General features: G+C 38.9%; 1 long non-coding RNA gene and 1 pseudogene across 1 annotated transcript in view; one reads left to right on the top strand and one right to left on the bottom strand.

Annotated features, from left to right (window-relative positions):
- LOC121103074 overlaps positions 1 to 23,925 on the top strand; it is a 50,973-nt gene extending 27,048 nt beyond the window's left edge. The window contains exon 3 of the long non-coding RNA XR_005835205.1: positions 22,870 to 23,925. This is a non-coding gene — a long non-coding RNA (uncharacterized LOC121103074). The remainder of the gene's footprint in view (positions 1 to 22,869) is intronic.
- LOC121103185 lies at positions 1,589 to 1,679 on the bottom strand (annotated as a pseudogene).
- Positions 23,926 to 25,584: the final 1,659 nt, after the last annotated feature.

Here is a 25,584-nt window from a genome sequence, read left to right on the forward strand (position 1 = left end):
CGGCGGCTCCCTCCCCCTTCCGTTTATCTTCCGATATCTGTGCACAGTTTCATGGCTCCCCGCTTCATACCTCAATACTCAGCGCTGGAGATGTTCATTTGTAGAGATCCAGATGCGTCTTCCTGCGTCTCTAAGTTGCTCTCTCAACAGCAAACAGTGAACAAATGATTACAAGAAGTTGCCTTAGAAGGAAGTATCCTACAAGCCTCTGCAGGCCTGAGAGCCATCACTACCATCATGGCTGATCTGCCTAAACTCATTTGAGAATAAAGCATAATCTGTGAAAACACTTCATCAAATGCCCATGACCATTTATGCCAAAGAATTGGGAGAAACCATAGCATTCTATCCTCTCGTGTGTAACCCAAGAGGTATTTGTGGCAGGTGAAGAAGGTTGTGCCAGTCTCTATGATGATACCCAATAATCCCCACTTCCTGGTATTCACACCATGGGGTAATCTTATGCCTTAGAGTGTGGACTGAATTTATTGACTTGCTTCTAACAAACAGACTATGGCAGAAGTTGATAAAATGTCAATCTTGATACAAGATTTTAAAAAGACTGTGGCTTCTGTCTTGGCCACTCTCTCCCGGGTGGAGCCAATTGTCATGTTGTAAGGTAGCCAGCCTGGTGGAGAGGACCACATGAATAAGTTTGGAAGGAGATATTCTAAGCCCTGATAATAATCACGTTAGTGAATTTGGAAGCAGTTTTTCACCCCAGTCAAGTCTTGAGATGACTGCAGCCCCAGCTAATAGCTTGACTGCACTTCATGAGAAACTTTGGGCTAATTCAACAGCTAAATTGCTCCCAAATTCCTGACCCATAGAAATTGTGAAATAATAAATGCTTGTTGTTTTAATCTGCTAAAGTTTTGTGGTAATTTAAAAAACGAATACAAAACACAGACATGGTTGGTATAAAGCACCCTTGAACGGAAGGCGTGATGCAATGGTCCCTCAAAGAGCAAATATCCTTTTTCTTTTAAATTAATTTAGCCAAAATATAGTGCATCATTAGTTTCAGATGTAGTATTCAATAATTCATCAGTTGCATGTAACACCCAGTGCTCATCACATCACCTGCCCTCCTTAATGCCTGTCACCTAGTTATCCCATTCCCCCACCCATCTCCCCTTCCCCAACCCTCAGTTTGCTTCCTAGGGTCAAGAGTCTCTAATGGTTTGTCTCCTTTGATTTCTTCCTATTCAGTTTTCCCTCCCATCCCCTATGATCCTCTGCATTATTTCTTATATTCCACATATGAGTGAAACCATATGATAATTGTCTTTCTCTGATTGACTTATTTCGCTCAGCATAATACCCTCCAGTTCCATCCAGGTCAGTATTCATCCTTTCTGATGGCTGAGTAATATTCCAGTGTGTGTGTGTGTGTGTGTGTGTGTGTGTGTGTGTGTGTATACCATAGCATTCTATCCTCTCATGTGTAACCCAAGAGGTATTTGTGATATATATATGAGATATATATATAGTGATATATATATGATATATATATAGTGATATATATATGATATATATATATCATATCTTCTTTATCCATTCATCTGTCAATGGACACCTCAGCTCTAAAAATATGGAATGCTTCATGAATTTGCATGTCATCCTTGCACAGGGTCCATGCTATCATTCCAATTTTAGTATGTGCTGCCAAAGTGAGCACAAAGAGCAAATATCTTTATCCTCATCACAGATAGTCCAGAAAAACAGTAACTCATTTTCTGTGAGGCCTCTTCAAGGCTCTATGAAAATCAGACAATCATATGTGTGGATATCAGTGCTATTCCCTGGGCTGTGAAAAGTGGGAAATTTTAGTTTATTGCTACCCTCAGTGCCTGGCCCAGGTTGGCTTTCTAGAAATAAGCATGAATGAATGAATGAATGAAAGATCTATCCTAATGGCATAACTATGGATTTTCACCCATATCATGAAGATAATATTTTAAAAATATCTTCCATTATTTCCTTAGTAATTTTTTATTAATCCAGGAGTTAGTTATTTCCCATGCATCCCAACTGCCTTAAAGATAAGCCAAGAGTAGTGCTGTCCTAGGGAAGGAGGAGGTTAGCACCAACTCAAACAAATGTCTTTTTTTTTTTTTGAAAATCAGAAAAAGTTTTATAAAGTAACATTTTATTTTATTTTTTATTGAAGTATAATTAATAGAAAGTGTTATATTAGTTTCAGGTATACAATATAATGATTCAACCATTCTATACATTTCTCCCTGCTCATCAAGATAAGTATGTTCTTAACCCCCTTTATCTCTTTCACCCATCCCCCCATTCACCTCCCCTCTGGCAACCACGAGTTTGTTCTCTGCATTTAAGAGTCTGGTTTCTGTTTGTCTCTTTTTTCTTTGTTCATTTGTTTTGTTTCTTCAATTCCACATGTGAGTGAAATCACATGGTATTTGTCTTTCTCTTCTATATTTGTTCATCTGTGAAAGGACACTTGGGTTTTTACATATCTTGGTTGTTGTAAATAATGCTGCAATGAACATAAATCTCTTTGAATTAGTGTTTTTGTTTTCTTTGGGTAAAAAGCCAGTAGCAGAATTACTGGATCATATGGTAATTCTATTTTTATGTTTTTGAGGACCTGCATACTGTTTTCCATAGTTGCTGTACCAATCTGCATTCCCACCAACAGTGGAGGAGAGTTCCTTTTTCTCCACATCCTTGCCAACACTTGTTATATCTTGTGTTTTTTATTTTAGCCATTCTGCAGGTGTGAGGTAATAACACATTGTGGTTTCAATTTGCATGTCCCTGATGATTAGTGGTGTTGAGCATCTTTTCATGTGTTTGTTGGCCATCTGTATGTCTTCTTGGGAAAAAAGTCTACTTGAGTCCTCTGTTCATTTTTATTTGGATTGTTTGTTTGGTGCTGAGTTTGATAAGTTCTTTATAGGATATATCATTTGCAAATATCTTCTCTCATTCAGTAGGTTGCCTATTTATTTTGTTGATGGTTTCCTTCACTGTGCAAAAGCTTTTTATTTGGTGTAGTCACAATAGTTAATTTTGCTTTTATTTCCTTTGCTTGAGAAGACATATCTAGAAACCGTTGCTATGGCTGATGTCAAAGAAATTACTGTCTATGTTTTCTTCTAGGAGTTTTATGGTTTCAGGTCTCATGTTTAGGTCTTTAACACATTTCAAGGGTTTTTGCATATGGTATAAGAGAGTGGTCAGTTTCATTCTTTTGAATGTAGCTGTCCACATTTCCCAGCACCATTTGTTGAAGAGACTGTCTTTTTCCCCATTGTATATTCTTGTGTCCTTTGTCATAGAGTAATTGACCATATAAGTGTGGGGTTATTTCTGGGCTCTCTACTCTGTTCCACTTATTGTATTTTTGTATCATACTGTTTTGACGACTACAGCTTTGTAGTGTATCTTGAAATGTCTTTAAAAAAAAAAAAATTCCATAGCAAGACAGACTCGAAAACCAGACACTGCAGAGAAAAAAAATTTATAAATTCTAAATATCCTTTTTTACATATAAGAAGCAATGCTTACATGTCTGAAAATAGTTTTCCTCTAAGCCATGGGCAGAGTGGACTCAAAGGTAACACAGGGAACACTCTTGTAAAGCAGGAATAGAAAATAAAAAGTATTTTACCAAAAGAAGAAAAAAAAAGCAAGGTACTTGAGCCCTGGCTTCCCCTTCGCACCTCTGCTTTTGGACAGTACCTTAAAGGCTATGCAAAAGAAAACTCTAGAAAGTTTGGGAAAAGGAAAACCAGAGGTATTTGTGCCCCACTCCCAATTTGGGATTTGGAAGGAGACTGCATCCCAGAGTACACCATGTGGACATGGGGTATGACAGCAGCCTAGAGGAAGACAAGAGAATTATATAAAAGAAGTAATAGTTGTTGCACTGCTTGGTATTCATTCTGTTAAATTTTAACCCCAGTTCGAAAGTAGGTCAGCTTAGGTTTGCCTGGTTTCAGGAGTGCCCTGGAGGCCCAGGCTTAGGTCTTTCCGTAGCCTGTGGGAAGAAAGGTGGAAAGACTATTGTAGCTTTGACTCCCACTTCCTTCTGTCTCTGAGTGACAAGATCCTGCCCAGAATCAGATGTCCACATAGTATTCGTCAGCAAGTTCTATCTTTGCTGCTCTTAGAGTAACCCTACTCATTTTTCTCTTTCTCGGCAGTGCGGTTATAACCACAGGCAGATAGACCTGGGTGCTCACCTCCTCCCTGCCAGTTGTTAGTTGTCTGACCTGGAGCAACCTTCTCTGACCCTCTGTTTTTATTATCAATAACAGTAACAAAATGATAATAAATAGGTAGAATATTTCAGGGCTTACAAAATGAAAAACACTTTACAAAGCATATAATATGCCTTATCTCCTGTAATTTACACATTCACCATAAGTGAAGTAAAAACCTTTTTTATCTTCATTTTACAGAAAAGAAAATCGGCCAAAGTCACACAGCTAATAAGTAGCAGTAGGAATTGAATCTGGGTCTGGCTGACTGCAAAGTCCATGAAGTTAACGACCATATAGGAGGAACCCTTGATAGGGGAGATGCTCTGAGCCCCTAAGAGCATAGGGACCCCTTACCTGTAATGTGCCTGCTAACCTGTGTCGATAGTTGGTTCTGAACGAGATTAGCATTGATCCCTGTGTGGTCGAGGTCACTCTTTTCTGTGTATATTCAACTTCTAAACAAGTCCCACATTTATTCTGACAAAACTATTTGGATCTGTAACTATGACTTATGAGTTTCCATTAAGCTCCCTTCTGGGGCTGGGGTCAGGCCACTGCAAGCTCCCACTAGATTTGGAGACAGGTGCCTGCTGGTGACCGCCTGGGGCAGTGTACCTTAAAGCCAATGACAGCCTGGGCAGGTTCCCAGCTGCTGAAATTAGCCTGCAGGATCCTTGTAGGCAGAGGTGTATTTTAGGACAGCAGTACCGAACAGCATCACAAAATGGCAAGTGATCAGAACACAGCCCCTTCCAAGATTCCTCTAATGTCCACATAGTTCATGCTCTGTTTGACCCTATTGCATAGACTGTATAGAGTGAAAGAATCTATTTATATGTTAAATCAACAAATACTCATGCACATACAATTCAGGACCTGAATGATAATGACTTTCTTTTAATCAATCTTAATTATAATAAAACAAATTCTCTTCTTCATAGGACTGCACCACACTTTAGTTAGCAAACTTATTTATTGCAAATGATTTCATTATCTGCTAAATTCTTCCATGGGAATCATTTAGAGCTCCTGGTAATAATAATGACTGATGATAATGCTTCTTAATGAATTACCATGAGTAAAAGTATGACTCAATAGCCCAGTATGGAAAGAACCTTCTGAGCTAGATCAGGAGCATTCAAGACAGAAAAAAAACTTAGAGGTTTTATTCTACACCATCACTTGCCCCGCGAGCACAATTTACAAATCAGGAAGCAGGCTCAGAGACTCTAGATCATTTTCAAGGTCATGCAGTGGGTTTGAGACGCAGTTACAGGTCCTGACTTCCAGGACAGTGAAGTCAGGTCACTTCACCACACTTCCTCATTCACCGTCTGCCGTAGAGCTATGGGCAGTTACTGTGAACAGATAACTCACTACTCCCCATTTTGGGAATGGCACTTAGAGGTTATTACACAGGTCATATTCATAGGAAGATTTCAAGATATTCATGGAATAGAAAGTTGAGATGAGCTAGGAATCCAAATCCAGGAAAAATGTATTAAACCTTCCGCAATGCAGACACCCAGCATCTCATCTCATCTGTACACCAATCCATGGGAGTGACATAACTGCCCCATTTCACAGCTGAGAAAATGGGGCTTAGAGAGGGCATGAAGTGCCCTAAGTTCACACAGTAAGTAATGGAATGAGGATTTATTATTGGACTTTGTGATTCCAGTCCAGTCCCTTTCTACTTCCCCATGGCAACTTTTTATTGAAGTTTCCATTAGCAGACCCCAGGGGAAAAACTAAGGATCTCCTTAGCTCTATAAATGACCAGACACTGTATCATGTGCTATTTCCAGTGCCCATTTAAGGTAAAGGCACAGCATTGGGCTCATGCCCTTACCTTGAGGAATTATTTTTCCCTCTGGCTGATGAACTGAGATTATTCAGAAAGATCTTGGGTAAAGTGTGACTGCTGGCACAAAGGACAAAGGTAAGTGGAGTAATAATAAATCACAAACTCAAGCATCTTCCCTACTGTTCCAGCTTGGACAACTTATTACTGCACAGATAAATCCTCTGACTAGCTCAGGAAAAACATAAATATCAGCTTTTGCATTTTGCCCATATTGATAGCTGGTCACGTGCCCAGTGGGTTTGCAATTTAGTATGCAACATTAAAACCTCTAAATCCACCGTCTTTGGCTTGTATTTGATCCCCCACCACCAACATGCTCAAAGGCTCCACCATTCATTTCTATGCCAGCTGGGTATATGTAACTCTTTACTAATCTCCCCTGCCTCTCACAGATCAGCTTCTTCTTCTTCTTTTCATTTATTGCATCAGCTTGCTATGTATGCTAGAAACCTTTAAATATTTAAAGTTGCAATTTAGCAAACTACAGAGAAGCCAGAAATAGAAGTTTGGATTTTTAAAATTTTTCCTATACAGAAGGGTTAGAAATGCACTAACCTAAAGAGGGAAAAGACTGAATCCCCAGCATAGGTTCAAGAAGTTGCTGGATATACTGTCTTTGTAAGGTGACAACTTGTTAACTATTGCATGTACAGACAAAGGGCATAGAGTACATACTGCCCACTTGTCCCTCCTTCAGAGTTTCTCCTGCCAGAGTCAATGCCCTTTCCTTTTGCTTTCTCTTCTTAACTTCCCATTCCCTGCACACCTCCACAGCAGTTCAGCTATAGTCTCACCCCCATCCATTGGCACAGCTCTTACCATGACGATAAATAACCTTACGATTGCTTAATCTGTTGAGTCCTTATCATACTTGTCCTTTGTGCCAAACTATTTACTGTTCCCTCCTTCTTAAAACTCTCCTCTTTAGGTCAATAATAATTATTGTTGTCATGAATATTATAAATTTGCATTAATAGAGTGCTTACAATCTATAAGGTGGTATGTTAAACACTTTACATGCGTTCTGTCCTTGAATACTCATAACTCCACTGGGTCAATATTGTTATTATTCCTATGTTACAGATGAAGAAATTGAGGCACAAAAGGTTAACTAATTTGCCCAGAGTGACACAGCTAGTAAACAGCAGAGCCAGACTTTGAACCCAAGCTTCCCTTTCCCTAACTCCAGAGCCCATGTTGTAAACCTTATCCTACATTGCTTCATGAAGTTTTCATAACAGTGACTATATGGAGACAACAGAACCATTAAAACTGCATCTAAATTGCAATTCATTTTTCCAAATTTGAGCTAGAGCGATGTTAGAAAAGAAAATTTTTTAAAAGGTAAGAGTGAAAATATGTCATTAAAGTACCACCAAATAAATTTTAGTCTTTTAGAAACACATTAAAGTAAAATAGAAAAGCATTTGATTATCTCCAAGATTTTTCTCCACATCTTGCTTAAAATGGTATTTGGTTTGCAGCCTGTGGCAGACAGACCCCATGATCCCCACCTCCTGGAGTTCACACCCTTAGATAATCCTCTCCCATTAAGTGTGAGCAGGACCTGTGACTGGCTTCTAGGCAACAGAATATAACAAAGATGATGGGATGTCACTTTGGTAACTAGGTTATATTTTTTAAGACCATCTTGCTAGCACACTCATTCTAAAGACTCTGCCTATTTGCCGTGGTGAAATAAGTGGCCATGTTGGGAAGTCCATGTGAAAAGAGAGTGAAAGTAGCCACTAAGAACAGTGGGCACCTTCCAGGCAATAGCCAACAAGAAGCTGGAGCTCTTAGTCCTACAACTGCAAGGAAAGGAATTCTGCCAAAAGTCCAAGTGAAGCCTGGTCAGACCCTGAGCAGAGGACCCAGGTAGGTATAGCTCTGATTCACAGCTGTGAGACAATAAATGTGTACGGTTTTAAGCTGTTAAATTTGTGATAATTTGATATGTCTTAATAGATACTAATACACAGCCTCATTCATGGCCTTTCCCAAATTTCAACAAAAATTCTTATGAAATCACATACAAAAAACTGTAAAAAAAAATCATAACAACACTGAATACTTGACTGAGAGTCAATCTATTCTCAGAATCTTGAAGGGACTGTGGCATGAAAGAAACCCATGCCATGCCAATTATTCTATGTGCTAAAAGAAGGGCAATTGTTATTTATTCCTGCATAATAAACTGCCCCCAAACTTTAGTAGTTTAACACACTTATTAATATTTATTCTCAAAAAGTTAAAGGTAGAATTACCATATAACCCAGCAATTCTACTCTTAGGTATACACCTGAGAGAACTGAAAATATGTGTTTACACAAAAACTTGTACACAAATGTCCATACTAGCATTATTCATAGTAGCTAACAGGTGGAAACAACTCAACTGATTGCATGGATCACCTGATGATGAATGGATGAACAAAATTAGGTATGGCCATACAATAGAATATTATTTAGTCATAAAAAGGAAAGAAGCACTGATACATGCTAAAACATGATAGAGTTTGAAAATATTATGCTAAATAAAAGAAGATAAACACAAAATGTCACATAATGTGTGATTCCATTTTATAAGCAATGTCCAGAAAAGGCAAATCCAGAAAGATAAGAAATAAATTACTGGTTGTCAGGGGATAGGAGAGAAGAATTAGGAGGTACAGGATTTATTTTGGGGGTGATGGAAGTATTCTGGAATTACATAGGGCAGCAGAATCAGGTAATGCCATCAGGTAAAGGACAGTAGGTGGAACTGGAGAAAGATAAACCCTGGGAAAAAGGCATACAGGAAATTATAGATTTTCACAATATCATCTGTTTAGTTACTAGAGAGCCTGGCAGTGGGGGTAGAAGGCTATAGCATCTCAGTCCAGCCAAGCCACACTAAATGAAATAGTGCTAGATTCTGCTACCTGAAAATAGAATACAACCAGATTCAAGGAGGCAAAGAATGAGATCAAAGAGCATCCACTTACCATATCTATTGATAGAAATACCTTTTATTCACGTATAAGTCAGTAGGGAAAAAAGCATAAAGCTGATTTTAAAAATGCTTTAAAACAAAGAAAAAGGAATAGTATACTCAGTGTAATAAGAAAACTCTGAACATAATCTAAGATCCAGAAAAAGAAAATTCAAGAAATCTGTTTGCCAGTTTAGCAGGGTATGAAGAAATAAGACTCTTACCAAAAATCTATTGTAGAAAAACTCATAGAAAAAATATAAGGAGAACAATCTAAGATGGAAGAGAACAGGATGAGATGAACATGGAGATGGGTGAGATAAGAAAAGATATGAACCCAACTATATAATGATATTTAAATCTACATTTTGAGGTAACATTTATACTATGAAAAAAATGAGAGAAAAGGCATGAAAAAAATATGATTTTTAAAATGATAGTTATGGACAACAAAGAAAGACTCTTGGACAGAAGAATTATTGATGTTCCTTCCAAAGAAGAAAACTTGAGACAGAAGCAGTAATCAAAGACCTATCTTAGGAACATTTTTCTGAATTGAAAAACACCGGATTACAAAAGTTAGGAAGGAAAGGGTTGATTCCTTCTTTACGCAAGGGAATAAATGACCTCAATCAGACCTCACTGTAAACATGTCAATGGTATTTTTTCTGAATAATCTCTAGCTATAGAATGTTTCAACAGGATATGCCTGGTCCATCTAGGTTGCTTGTTTTGAATAGAGCTGGAATGTCTGAATTTAAGGAACACAGCTAGAGAATAAGGGGTAGTCATATCAGCATTTTCCTATCCATGTGTAGTTGATGGAATATGAATGAAATAGTCCTTCAAAACCAAAATGGCTCCCTTTGTAATATTTCCACACACATTGTTCAAAATTAATGGGTTCCATGCACATTGTTCAAAATGCATTCGTTAATCCAAAACCAAAACCAAGCCCAAATTGTTAAAAAGAAAAAAAAAGGACATTTTTGCAAACTTTTGCAAACTTTTGATTTCAGGCTCCTCCAGGAAAAGAACACTTTGTTTCTTCCTGGTGTTTGCCTCTATCCTTTGAGTTATTAGGAAAATTTGATGAGGAGTAAGATCTGTGATTCCTGAGTCTGCTTTGACTTTTGTATTATTACAAAGATTGAAAGGGGGCATCATGTTCCAGGCAAGACTAATGACAGTAAAAATTGTCACTTACTATGAGCCAGGTACTGTACTATGCATTTTACGTTCATGCTTTCATTGAACTTTAACAACAAACCTAAGCAGTAAAGTCATTATTCCACTTTATGTTGAGGAAATTGAGGCTTAGAGAGGGTCATCTGAGGTCATTTAAAGGTCTCAACTCAACTAGCAGAGTTTGACATTCAATCTATGCTATTTGATTGCCAACCTTGAGTCCTTAACTACTGTACTTCCTACCTCCTTTCGAAAAAAAGATACATGCACAGACATATTCTGAAAAAAGTCTAGAATTATACAGATAAAGAAAAAACCTTACAGGCATATGTACAAACATGTTGTGCATAAAGGAACCAGGCTGGCCTCAGGCTTTTCTTTTGCAACACTAGTGCCAGAACACAATGCAGTAAGATCTTCAGAGGTTTTAGAGAGAGAAATGCTGCAACCCAGATTTTAAAAATTCACTCAAATGGATATGAAGGTAATTAAAAGATAATCTCATGTTTGTAAGGGACTAAAAGTCTCTACTCACCTATCCTTTTAAAAAGCAAGAAAACAAGCAAACAATAAGCTTTAAGATTAAGAGACAAATCAAAATTAAAGGGAAAAATAGGAAGTTGTGAAAGAATTGGCAACAAGCATTGAAAACATTTTGAAATAAATCTAAAGAATTATAAACTTTGTTACCAAGTGGAATATCGTTGTCAAATTGTAATCCTGACAGAAAAAAAATTATATAATATAAAAACAATTTAATTAAACTCTGGATTATAACCAAAGACTAGAAATGGAGATGAGAAAAGGAAGTGTTACTTCTTCATTCATATATAGAAGAAAATCTGAAGGTACCATTTCATTTCTTATTTTGATAATTAGAAAAAATATAGGTTAATAATATTTTTTAAAAAGTTGAAGAACTACTAGTGATATTCAAAAGCAGAAGATAATAAAAGGAAATAAAATTACATAAAATATAATAAGATATTCTCCTTATATATGAGGATAATAAAATTATAAAAGATATAAGAAGACCAGGTACATACATGTTAATTAAATTCTCTATGACTCAGTTTCCCCATTTACAAGTAGGACTAATAATACCTACCTGAGGAGTTGTGAAAATGAAAACGGTTAATGTACATCAAGTGTTTAGAATGATGTCTGACATACTGTAAGTACTATATAATATTAGCTGTACTGTAGTATTACACTGTATTTTTAAAATTTCTATAGTAATACAGTGTTTCTTTTTAAAGTCCTCTATAGTAAGCAGACATTACTTTTCAAATTGAAAAGAAAGATAAATGTTACTTTTAAAAAATTAGACAACAGTTCTAGGGCAAATTTTTCTTTCCATCCTCCTTTCTACTATACAAAAATAATTAACTTTAAAAGTTATTATTCTATGTATATATGTTAATGTAGTGGCATAAAATTTGAGTTTGAATTTTAAGATCCTTGACCATAATAATTGCAAACCCTCTATTTACTTCTCCAAAACTTCTACATTGCCCTTGGTTAGATTCCATTTTTTCTTCTCCAAATTACACCCCAGGGATTATAGGCACCAAATGTGATCTCATAAAGTTCTAGAATTACAAAATATGCATTAGCAATTCCAACACTTTAGCATTATGTTAGAGTTCAAAAAATTTGCTATGTTCTAATATCAACGTTACCTCAAAGAGGGTCTGAAGAATGTAGCCCAGGTAATTATAAATGTTGGATAATCAATGTTACAGCAATAATTATGACAGCAGATATTAGTGCATTTTCCACACCTTCCTTTTTCAGGTTAGGTCCATAGAAATAAAGTAGAGGAATGTTCAGAAAAAAAAGAGCACAAATGTATGTGCACCTACACTCCTGCCTACCCAATTTAAAACGCTTGGATTAAAACAATGAATACTTGCAATGTGAATCCAAGCAGATCTTTCCATTCCTGGTTATGTTGCATACTTGGAGTTTTAGTTTTCCAAGGCTATAAAAGGAGAAGTGTTGAGACAGATGTGGGACAAGTTTACATAACACTGCCTACTACAGAAAACAGTCCCCTTGCAAAGATGGGCAAGCACCTGTTTTTCTAATTAAAGTTATCTCAAATTTAGGAGAGCAGAAAAAAGGAGTGATCAAAAGCTTTTCCTAACTTCATCCCTGGGGGCACATTCATTAGTGTTTTTGTTCGTAGAAATTCAGTAGAAATTCACACTAAACCACAGCATATGGGCTTCTCTTTGTCTTCTGGTGTTGCCATTTTTGTACTTTTTCTTAGGCATTTTATTGGGAAGCTTTGGGAGGGCATATCAAGTACTTACTAACATGGAATCATAGAAACTCATTACTTCATTTTAAACCATTTTTTCTTCAGGCTAAAACTTTAAATGACACAAACCAAACTTTAAAATTGCTGTTTGGAATTATACCTCCCTTATGGTTCTAAGCACACCTCTTCAGCTAAGTTCTAATATCCTAGGATTAGGGAACTATGCTAGCATCCACATACTCCCCATGCCTTTAATGATTTTATTGATTTTTTTTTTTACATCTCCTCTCAGTTACCACCTTTTCACATTGAATTTCAAGCTTTTCAACATTATTCTCCTTCACCAATATTCCCTATTGCCTTTAATCACAAAAGCATACTTTCCCAAGACCTTCATATGTGGGAGTACTCAGGGGGCTAATAATTTGGTGCTCAAAGAAATACTCTAAAATACTGGTTCGCACAGTGAAGGAAACCACCAACAAAACAAAAAGACAACCTACTGAGAGAAGATGTTTGCAAATGATATATCCTATGAAGAATTAATATCCAAAAAATATAAAAAACTTATTAAACTCAACACCAAAGAATCCAATTAAAAAATGGACAGAGGACTCAAGTAGACATTTTTCCCAAGAAGACATACAGATGGCCAACAAACACATGAAAAGATGTGCAAAACCGCTAATCATCAGGGAAATGCAAATTGAAACCACAATGAGCTATTACCTCACACCTGTCAGAATGGATAAAATAAAAAACATAAGAAACAACAAGTGTTGGCAAGGATATAAAAAAAAAAAAAAGGAACTCTAGCCCTCCTACACTGTTGGTGGGAATGCAAACTGGTGCATCCACTGTAGAAAACAGTATGGAGGTTCCTCAAAAAATTAAAAATACAATAACCATATGATTCAGTAATTCCACTACTGGCTCTTTACCCAAAGAAAATAAAAACACTAATTCAAAAAGCTATACATACCTCTATGTTTATGGCAGCATTATTTACAATAGCCAAGATATGGAAGCAACCCAAATGTCCATCCGGAGATGAAAAAAGAAGATGTGGTATATATATATATATATATATATATATCTCCACATATACATGCAATCGAATATAACTCAGCCATAAAAAAGAATGAAATCATGCCACTGACAACATGGATGGACCTAGACGGTATCATACAAAGTGAAATAAATCAGCTAGAAAAAGACAAATGCTGTATGATTTCACTCACATGGAATTTAAGAAACAAAATAAATAAGCAAAGAAAGAGACTAACAAAAAACAAAACAAAACAACCCCAGATTCTCAAATACAGGGAACAAACTGGTGGTTGCCAGAGGGGAGGTGGGTGGAGGGATGAGTGAAATAAAGAGAATCGAGAGTACATTAACTTGGGACACCAGGGTGGCTCAGTCAGGTAAGCGTCTGACTCTTGATTTCAGCTCAGGTCATGATCTCAGGGTTGTGAGATCAAGCCCCATCTCAGGCTCCGCACTTGGCACAGAATCTGCTTGAGATTCCGCCCCCCCCCTCTGATCCTCCCCCTGCTTGCTTGCTCTCACTCTCTCTTTCTCAAATAAATAAAAAAAAAAAAATCTTTAAAAAAAGAGAGTGCATTTACCTTGATGAGCACTGAGAAATGTATAGAATTGTTTAAACATTATACTGCACACCTGAAACTAATATGACTATTTTAATTATACTTGAATTTTAAAAATTAAAAAAATAAAAATAAATTAAAGAATAAGTCATCATTGATGCAAAATGAGTAAGTAAGTAAATATTGGTTCAATGTCTATTTTTAATGGCTGTCAGGAAGAAACTAGCTTCTTCTATTAATAAGAGAGGATACCACTTGCTTTATATTAAAAATGTAATACCATCAAAAAATATTGAAGTGCAAGCAGCTGACAAAATATTGTCTGAGTATTCACAGCCTCTCCCACTTCCTCCTAACAAGAATAGATTCTGGCTGCTGGACAGGCAGCCAGACCCTCCTTGGTTCTGCTGCACCTGAAAAACAAGCATGTTTGGGGGGAAAAAAACAAACCTAAAGAAACCAGAGAGACTTGGTTATTCTCCATAATCAAGGGCTCAAGTAGAAATGGAAGGAGAGAGGGGAAGACCAACCACATGGTTGGGGATTAAAAGAGTTTGCAGGAGAAAAGAAAGAGGAATCATTCACTTCAGAAGCCACTGAAAAGATTTGGTTCATATATGATGGAATATTACTCAGCCATCAGAAAGGATCAATACCTACCATTTGCATCGACATGGATGGAACTGGAGGGGATTGTGCTAAGTGAAATAAGTCAAGCAGAGAAAGACAATTATCATATGGCCTCACTCATATGTGACATTTACGGAATAGCACAGAGGACCATAGGGGAAGGGAGGGAAAACACGAATGGGAAGAAATTAGAGAGGGAAACAAACCATGAGAGATTCTGGACTCTGGGAAACAAACTGAAGGTGGCAGAAAGGAGAGGGATGGGAGGAAGGGGGAACGGGGTAATGGGTATTAAGGACGGCATGTGATGTGATGAGCATTGGGTGTTATACGCAACTAATGAATCATTGAACACCACATCAAAAACTAATGATGTACTATATGTTGGCTAATTGAACTTAATTAAAAAAAAAGTCACTGTCAGATGTGTGTGTGTGAGTGCTGTGTGTACATCTGGGTCTATGTCAGAAGGGGATGAGATCAGAGAACATTCTCTCCCAGAACATTTACTATTTATTAAGGATATTCTGCTATTTTGGCATTTTGTCAAAAGACACTGAGAAGATATGAAATGCTTACAATTATGTTTTCTTGTCCTAATCCTGGGATGTATTTTTTTTTTTAAAGATTTTATTTATTTATTTATTTGACAAAGAGAGACAGCCAGCGAGAGAGGGAACACAGCAGGGGGAGTGGGAGAGGAAGAAGCAGGCTCCCAGCGGAGGAGCCTGATGTGGGACTCGATCCCATAACGCCAGGATCACGCCCTGAGCCGAAGGCAGACGCTTTAACGACTGCGCTACCCAGGCGCCCTGGGATGTATTTTTTTTTTCAATCACGTAACACCACAGGGTAATAGGTCCAAGTGGGGTTCCAGATATATGTTGGTTACAAAAATAAGGTATTTATTAGATAGACTGACCATAAAAAAACAATTTAGTGTCTTGGAATGGCCCCCATTTCACTGTTTTTCCATCTCTTATGATTAGACAGCGATTTGCCTCTTGATCTTCACCAGCAACAGCAATAAATGATAACACGCAAATACAGATGCAGTTCAAAATATCTTTAAAAACTTGTTTTTCCAGATTTTCTGATAGTAAAACATTTCCTAAGTTTTTTGGGTTTTGGGGTTTTTTGTTTTTGTTTTTTTTTTTTGGTTTTTTTTGGCAATTCTTGTTGTCTCCATAGATTTCCTTTGTGATTTTTTTGAACCAGACCACTTCTTGAGAGGTGTATTTAAATTTTACATATTTACATGGCAGCTTACAGTTTAGATAATAAAATAAATTACCCACTCCAGATAAATAGCACCATGTCATGTGTCATGGGTTGTGTCCCCCACAAAAAGATATGTTGAAGCTCTATCCTCCAGTACCTCAGAATGTGCCCTTGTCTGGAAATGGAGTCTTTTAGGAAGTAATGTAGTTAAAATAGGTGATTAGAGTGAGCCTTAATCCAGTACGACTGGTGTCCTCATAAAAAATGGAAGTTTAGACACAGAGACAGACATGCACTAGGGAGGACAATGTGAAGAGACGTAGGGAGAATGCCTCGTGAAGGTGATGGACTGGAGTTCCGATGTAAACCAAGGAACATCTGGGAATACCAGAAGCTGGAGGAGGCAAAGGAGAATCCTTATGCTATGGGTTTTAGAGGGAGCATGGCCCTGCCAAAACCTTAATTTCAGACGTGAAGCCTCCAGAACAGTGAGAATAAATTTCCATTGTTCTTTTTTTTTTTTTTAAGATTTTATTTATTTATTTGACAGAGAGAGACAGCCAGCGAAAATTTCCATTGTTCTAAACCACCCAATTTCTGGTACTTTGTCATGGCAGCCCCAGCAAATTAACACATCATGTATTAAACAGTCCCAGCATTTTAGTTATTGTTACTGTCATGAGGGGACTATGGGCTGGATATTCTCAGGATTGCTGTGGTCTCTCACTGCACCAGGTAACTTGCAGTTACTCCTTGTGAAAGTACTTGAGAGGTGTCTTCCCTATGAGGAATTTTTGTCTCTCTTCCTTCTTTCCTTCTTTCCTCCCTCCCTCCATCCCTTCCTCCCTCCCTTCTTTCCTTCCTTCTTTCCTCCCTTCCTTCCTTCCTTCCTTCCTTCCTTCCTTCCTTCCTTCCTTCCTTCCTTCCTTTTTAAAGTTTAACTTGATTATCTTGTCTCCCTCAGCAAGATTGGATCAGTTTGCATTTTTCTAGTACTTAAGGAGTTGCTCATGGAAATCTGAGTTAATTAGAACCATATCCTCAATGTATTCTAATTTAATTTTAGCATTTCACCCTGATGCCCAGGTTAGACTCCTGGCTCAATGTCAACCATTTAATATGGTTTTGTTCACCCCCACCCCTTGTCTCAACCCTGGGGTAGAGCTCAGGAATAGAATGAAAATGTCCCTTCTCACTGTACTAGTTTTTTCTTAAACTGAAATTTTAGTTGTTGTAGTTTATGCCCAGCAAAATGTTCCTGGCTTCAACCTGGTTGCACCCAAGTCAGAATACTTAATCAAAATATTGACTACCTACCCCAAACTAGCAATCCAAGAGCAAGTTAGCAACACTGGTATCCAGATACACTGAGAGTGATCCAGGTTCCACCTCAATGATACCCACTGCCTGAAGGCTGTGGAGGAAGACAACACATGTAATATGCCCAAACAGACCTTCTTCTACCCTATCACACTCCCTCCCCCACTCCTCAAACTCACTCCAATCCAGAGATCTGAAGGGAGGCCTTAGGTAGGGCTAGAATTCCAGAAACCCAAGTCGTACAGATCAAGACACAGGAAATGCCTCATTCCAATTGCATTTTAGACTGGTGCTACAGATGGTCATACCAGAATTGTTACAAGGCAATAAATGATTAAGCATCAGATGGACTGTATCCATCTGCACTCAGCCATTTGGGTAACAACTTCAGTCTTTATCATAGTCTCCTACTACGTGCATTTTTATTTAAATCAACTTTGGTATAATTTGAGTGCAGTGTTTCCCTAGCTCTTCTCCCCATCCATGCCCCCTGCAATATGACTTTGTAGTTCCACCCACTTAGAGAGGAACTAGCCTTGTGACATGCCCGAAACCAATATAATGCAGCAGAAGTGATGGTGTACCAGTTTCACATGGCCTTAAGAGGCTTTGCATACTTCTGCTGTATCTCTTAGACCCCTGGCTCTGCCATAGGAAAAGCATGGCAAACCTAATAGGGGATGGTGGACCATGAAGAAGAAAGAAGGGGCTCCAGCTGACAGCTAGCCAACCCCGATAGGCTTAGCCACTTAACAAACCTACAGCTGACCACAGACACATGGAGCCAAGAGACCTGCCCAAATGAATCCGGCCCAAATTGCCAAGCCAAAGAATCATGAGCTCAACAGTCATTCTTCTTTTAAGCCATTAAGTTTTGGAGTAGTTTGTTTTGCAGCAATAACAAATTACAGCAATAACAAAAACATCCTTCCTTTAATGATATAAAAAATTGTCAGTGTGATATTTTTTAAAAAGTAACTGTGAAATCATGAGTCTGATATGCTACTAATGTATTTTTCTAATACACAATAAAATGAATATGTAGTTATTAAATTCTCCCATAAATGTTAAAGAAGTTGGGAAAAAATAAGATACTATTCCAGACAAGGCAGATGGTCAAGAGGACACTTAGAGAGGAGAAGAAATTTAACTAGATTTGGAAGAACATGTAGGATGTGCCTGCATAGAGATCAGCCAGGACAAAAAATTGCATTAGGGAGGAAAAGGATATTCTACAAATACACAGTATATTTGTGGGACAGTGAATAATTCAGCTTGCTTAAGACATTGTTTTGTGAAGTTCTAAATCTGGAAAAAGAATTTGGTTTTGAGAAAAACCTTAATGAAAACTAATGTTTTCGGTTGAAAAGCCAAAAAAAAAATATATATCACCATCTGTTCTTTCAAGCTGCGACCAATGTATTTCAATATATTCTAACCTCACTTTTAACCTAAAGGAGTTGATTTTTAAGGATCACAACTCTCTTTTTCATGGTAAGGAACAGAGAATGACTTGACATTCCTATATTAAATGATTTGGACCCAGTATGAGGCAGATTCTAGAACAGGTAATAAGGTAAACAGAAAATGCGAGTGACCAAAAGTTAGGGCACCAGCTGATGCTCTTATTCAGCACCTAATGAGCTGTGTTACTTTGAGCAATGACATGTCTCTGGATCTCAGCCTCCTTATTCATCAAATGCATAAGGTTAAACCACATGATCTCTAAGATCCCTTCCAGCTCTAAAATTCTGTCAGTCTCTGTCAGAGGTTTAGCAAGACAAGCAGTCATCAAGAGATGGTTAGGTTCAGTGCTGATTCAGCCCACTGGGCGGGAAGAGCTTCTCAGTTCTTAAGGACAGAACATAATGTAGTCCCGGTTTACCAAGCCCTGAGTGATGCTCAGTGTATAACAGCTAAACAGCTCAGTGTAACAGGATCTTCCGTGTGTGTGTGTCTGTGTCTGTGTCTGTGTGCGCGCGTGCACACGCGTATGTGCATGTGTTGAAGTGAGGATGAATAACGATAAAGTTAGACATTGAGTGGTTGACATTGAGCCAGGAGTCTAACTGACTATATTATATTTAGTCAGTCTGAAAGATTGTTGTTTCTAAGGCGCACTTAGGATATTGCTGGAGATTGAGTCACACTTTGCCTTCAAATACTGTGGTCAGGGTCAGCAAACTTCCAAAACCAGAACATCTTTAAAGGGAGCTCCTGAACCATGAGAGACTATGGACTCTGGGAAACAGACTGAGGGCTTCAGAGGGGAGGGGTGTGGGGGAATGGGATAGGCTGGTGATGGGTATTAAGGAGGGCACGTATTGTATGGTGCACTAGGTGTTATATGCAAGTAATGAATCATGGAGCTTTACATCGAAAACTAGGGATATACTGTATGGTGACTAACATAATAAAAAATATTATTAATAAAAAATAAATAAAAGCACACTTTATTATAGATATATCGAATATAAAAAAAAATAAAGGGAGCTCCTGGTGATCTTGTCTTGGCAATTCAAAAGAGCACTCTGTCACAGCACTCAAAACAAAGCCCAGTGTAACTGAGATGAATGATAAATAGGAAAGGAGGAGGAGAAGAGAAAGCTTTCTTAAAATTACCACTTATTCAATACCCATTCATTCACTCTAACCCTTTCTAGATTCTAGGCACTGTTGTAGGCACTGTGGATACAGCGAGGAACAAAACCCACAAAAATCCCTGCCCTTATGGATCATACCATCTGTTTCCAACTATTCCTTCTGAGATAGCCAGACATGTATATTATGCACACATCTGTTTCTGGTCTGTTTGTTCTTTGCTTGCTTGCTATCTTTTGTTTTCCTTGGGACAGTAAAGGGTTGGAAGGATTGAGGGTAATTTTCTGGTGGGGATGATTGGGAGACTGAGAACATCTGAAGGATACTTACTTGGTTCTAAAACCTTGACTTAATGCATTTGTGCATCCAATCACCAATAGAAATATAGAGAACCAGATACAGAGGACCAACTGCATAAAAGCTAGGCTCTGACATTTACAAAGAAAGTAAATAAACCAGATTCCCTGTTCCAGAGATATTCGGTTTAGTTTTCCCAAGCAAGAGAAAGAGACATGAAAATACATAATTATAGCTATCTATTATCTATCTACAGGAGGGTGCACAAAGACAGACTGCAAATAGGGGAGCAGATAAGTCTGCTGGGGGAAACTTCAGGGACCTCTTCCCAGGAGGGGTTTGGTAAACCTGGGTTTTGAAGAGTGAGTAGAAGCTTTGTTGCAGGCTGAGAGGAAAGCAGGTGTACAGGGAGGACAAGTGCATTATGTTTGGAAAGTGGTGGCCAGAACAGTCATTCTCCAACTTTTTGGGCATAAAGATCACAAGGAGAGCTTTTCCAACTACAGATACCTTGACCCTACCACTAAATTGATTCAATCATAATCTTTAGGGGTAGAGCACAGGCCTCCACAAAATTTTAAAATTTTAATTTTAAAGCTCTTCAGGCTCTAAACAACTCTAAACTATAGCCAAGGTAGAGAACTATTAGTCTAGAATAGCACTTCTCAAATTTTAATGAAAATTAAAAGAAGTTGTCAGTCCCCTTTGACTTGACTTCTCCTGGGGTCATGTCCTCTTGGGTCTTCCCTCCTTGACTTTAAGCACTATATTCCAGCACCACCTCCATTCCCATGCCACACCCTACTCCCACCCCCAGGAGGGCAGCCCCCTAGTGCTTGGCTTGTCCAGGAGGAGGCACTACTAGACAGACAGAGCTGAGAGTCAGAGCCTCTAAGTCTGGCTGGCAGTGACTTGCTAGGTGACTAAAGCCAACTCATTTACCTCTGTAGGGTTCAGTTGTCTCATTTATTTAATCCAGTCTCAGGAATTGGATTAAACAATCATTAAGAAAACCCAATATAAAATTCTATAATTGCATTGAAAGCATTTGCTGAACATGATTACTTCATTGAAAATACATTGTGCAATATCAAGCCTTTTTTCCCTGGATATAGAAGAAGTTTATTTATTTATTTTTTATTTATTTATTTATTCGACAGAGAGAGAGACAGCCAGCGAGAGAGGGAACACAAGCAGGGGGAGTGGGAGAGGAAGAAGCAGGCTCATAGCAGAAGAGCCCGATGTGGGGCTCGATCCCAGATCGCCGGGATCACGCCCTGAGCTGAAGGCAGACGCTTAACCGCTGTGCCACCTAGGTGCCCCAGAAGTTTATTTTTTTAAACCACAGAACCTGTCTTCATAAACTAGAAAGATAAGACTTTTGAAATATTAACTAATGTTTTGCCCCCAGATTTCTCCCCCCTGCCCTTCTCTCCTATTCCAGTAGGTAGACAATCCTGTCCTTACTGCCTCAGGGAGAGTTGTGACACATTTGAAAGCAAAAAAATGGGTGTCTTCGCTGCTTCGATTTCCATAAGTCTAAGCCTTTAGGGCGGAGGCTACAAAATGGTGGCTGTAGGGGCAAAACTGGGCCATGGAAAATTTTTTTGTCTGACCTGCAGTGACTATTTTTCCAAAATGAATTAGTTTCCAACATTTAAAATCAGAAAGGTTTGCATAAAGAGAAAATTTCCAGCTTCTTCTTGAAAAACAAATTGGAAGACTTGGTAATTTTGGACCTCAAAGAGAAATCCAAAGCATCCTCTTTCCTAGTTCAAAGTGTCCTGGAAAGAAGCAAGGCCACAGAGCCTTAGCTGTCAGGCAGAGCCACACACAGCCCCAGGGACTCATCATGAAGATAGTGGGGAGGTCTGCCAGGGCCAGGACTAGAAGATAGAAAGTTCAGTGGTAACACATGTGGTCCCACAGCCAAGGACTCAATGGGATCAAGGATGGATCTTAGCACATGACTTTGTACACAAATGACATGAAAGATACTTCCACTTATGTCCATCTCAGTCCTAGGTAGGCACTTCAGTTCTAGGTAAGTGCCCCAGAATTGACACACAATCCCCTGGGGCAGAGAAAGAAATAGAAAATCCCAAACATAGAGATTAAGTTTCTGCCACATGACAGGAATGGGGGGCTCAAAATAGAAATTAGTTTGAATTTTAGTAGGTAAAAGAAATGCACATTTTCTGCATGGCTCAGCTTGGGATTTAGATATGTACCCATTGTAAAAGGCAGTCAAGACAGTAGAATTTTACTTATATACTTGTTTTCTATGTGCACACACCCTTTAAAAACGACATCAGGTATGGATGAGAACAGTGGTAAGGACAAACAACAACTGTGGCTGAATCTTCTTTTCCTGAGTAAGACAAAGAATTGGTTCATTTTGAAGAGTTTGGAGATGGATTTGATCTGGACACTGGTGGTTCTTGACATGATTGGCTCACAGACTCCTTTGAGTAGCATATAAAAGGTAGAGAGCTTTTGTCCCAAAAACCATCCATAGACACCAAATTGTGTGCATAATTCCAGGCGCTTCAGAACTCATCCCCCTTTGGAAGCCCCTCTGAGGACTATAGGAAACAGAACCTTCCCCACAAGGGCTCCTATGCCTGCCACTCTCCCTGTTGCATTTTTTTCCAGAGAGTTTCAGTGGATAAAAGAAAATCCTCAGCCTATTTGGAATACAAAGAAAACTGCCTCCCACAGTCTGTCACCCTGGCACCCTCACCATCTGCAGCTGTTTAAAGCGCTTGCCCATTCCCAACCCCGTGGAGCCGTCCTGCACAGGCCTCTTCCTGCAGGTCAAGTGTGTTCTGAGCTCTGCCCTCAGCACCCTCTTTGGGACTGCCTGACACCAACGCACATTATAAATAGAAGGGGATAAGGCCCTGAGTGCTCACCTCACTTCTGGCAGGAGACGCTTAGATTTGCTGCCTGTCAGGAAATTCACTCCGAACACAAAAGTATCCTGGGCAAGAGATCCTCATTCAGAAAAGGTGCAGAAGCATGTGGCCAAAGGTGAGGCAGAAGCACACTGTGCCAACTGGAAGGCAGAGCACACTGTTCAGTTGACCCAGCTAATGCAGGCCTCCATCCAGTCACCAACACCACACTGATGGAGCCTCCTTTGTGTGGACAACCGCTTTGACTTGATGGCACCATGGAGAAAAATAAAAGAAGCTAGCGACATGAGTCTGGTCATGGAGGACCCTCTCACCCATCACACATACACTGGACACTACTGTGCCTCAGACCCTGGCCAGGTATTCTGGAATCCCATGTGCACCCACCTCCCTGCCCCCCAGGAGCGCATTCACCTTGCAAGAGGGTGGGGCCAGGCAAGACCCACGTCATGTACTCAATGTGGTCAAGGGTGCCCCCAGCTCCACTGATCTACTGTGAGGCCACCAGCAAGTTGCTTTCCCCTCAAGAGCTTCATTTTCCTTATTCAACATGAGGATGTTGGACATGAAGATCTGGAAGGTTCTCTTCCAGGCTGTAAAAATTCTCTGATTCCTTTGGCCTATATAAAAAGCTTTTGCAGGAATTTTTATTGCTATCTTTGAGCCACTAGATGGCAATTGTACTTAGCTGAGGAGGAATGCTGACTTAGAAGGATCATTGTTGAAAAAAAGGAAGAAAGAAGAAAAGAAAGAAAGAAAGAAAGAAAGAAAGAAAGAAAGAAAGAAAGAAAGAAAGAAAGAAAGAAAAAGAGGAAGAAAGAAAACCAAAAACAAAAAAAAATGGGTTATTTAAGGAAGGGAGGAATTGTGTAGAGTTAAATAGATGAAATCGAAATACAAAGTAGCTAATAGTGTCTGCTATCCCATATAATCAAATATGCTTAAGCAGTTATCAAACCAATATATCTAACTCGTCTGTGCTGATTCAGCAGGCATTTGTCTCATGGCTGTGGTTTGGGAACAGGCAGTGAAGTGCTCTGCACTGATGGCAAAAGACCTACTTCTAGTCCCAGCGGTTGGACTTTGGTGAATCACCCATCCTCCGTCTCGGTTTCTGCATCTTGAAAAGGAGAAGGACCTCTGTAAATTAGCCTTAGCTCTAGCATTCTGTAATTCTCCAAATAAGATTGCCAAACGCCACTTTAAATAAAGATTTCCAGCAATAATTATGGATGAGAAATTCCAACATTGTTGACCTCTAGGACAAGAGAAAGAAGCCTTATTGCCACATACACATGTTCAACACAACATGCTGCTGCCATCATTTGAGGCAGCTTGAGGAGTATCTGTCCCTGGTCAAAGTAGTCATTGGCAAATTAAGGTAAATATCCTTTAAACCTGAAATTTGCTTCTGCTAGAGGGAGTGTGCAACAGACCCAACTTGTCTGGCAGACAAACTGTCTCATCCATGAGCAAGCAAACAGTTTCCAATGGAAGTTCCTCCGGAAAGACTCTGGGCTCCTTTCCCAGGCCACCACCATTTCTTTCTGTCCTTTGTCACTCCACACGGCTTCATTTCCTCCCATTCTCCTTCCTCTAGATGCATCAAACTTAACTCTGCGTGGGGGGGGGGGGGACCCATGGCTCTCAAGAACAGAAAATACCCCTTACTAGTGCCATAGCCACAAATGAGTTAGCACCCCAATCTAAAGGCATTTCTTAAAGTGTGTTCTATTGCCTATGTGTATCAGAATCAGTTATGCTAAAATTGCACATTTCAGGGGGCCCTGGCTAGCTTAGTCTGTGGAGGTGTGACTTTTGGGATTGTGAGTTTGAGTCCCACGTGGGGTGCAGAAATTACTTAAAAATAAAATCCTTTTTAAAAATGCACATTCAAATCTCACCTGGATCTGCTGAGGCAGGATCTCTACAGGAAAACCTGGAATATGCATTTTCACAAGCATCCAGATGAGACCGAAGTTTGAGCCCCATCTCCTCACAACAAAGCCCTTTCTCAAGGTCAAGGTTACTTGAGGTACAGGCAACTTAGTGGAATGCTAGGCACTGAGACCGGAATAAGGGCTAACAGTGCATGATTTGAGAAGGCATATGTGGTATTTGTTGAAACAGAAAAAATGTCAGAGAGAGGTTTGCAGTAGCTCGTGGGGGCTTCTCTGAGTAGCAATGCTTTTGTAGAAAGCAGGCCCGCTCATTTTCCTTAAATTTAAAGAAATTTTTATTTTCCTTCCCAAATTCATCAGAACCAAGGGCAGCAACTCACCCTAATTAGCCATCTCACAAGAGATCGGTAAATAAACTAGAATGTTATTTCATCAATTATAAGGAAAGGCAGAACAGCTAAGCAAACTGGAATATTCATGTCAGCAAGCCAGAGAGTTGTTCTTTTTTAGAAAAGTCTACATAGGAAGGCAAATTACCATTAGCAGGTGGT

This window comes from Ursus maritimus, unplaced genomic scaffold (genome assembly GCF_017311325.1).
Source record: "Ursus maritimus isolate PB19 unplaced genomic scaffold, ASM1731132v1 scaffold_17, whole genome shotgun sequence".
Taxonomy (NCBI): Eukaryota; Metazoa; Chordata; class Mammalia; order Carnivora; family Ursidae; genus Ursus; species Ursus maritimus.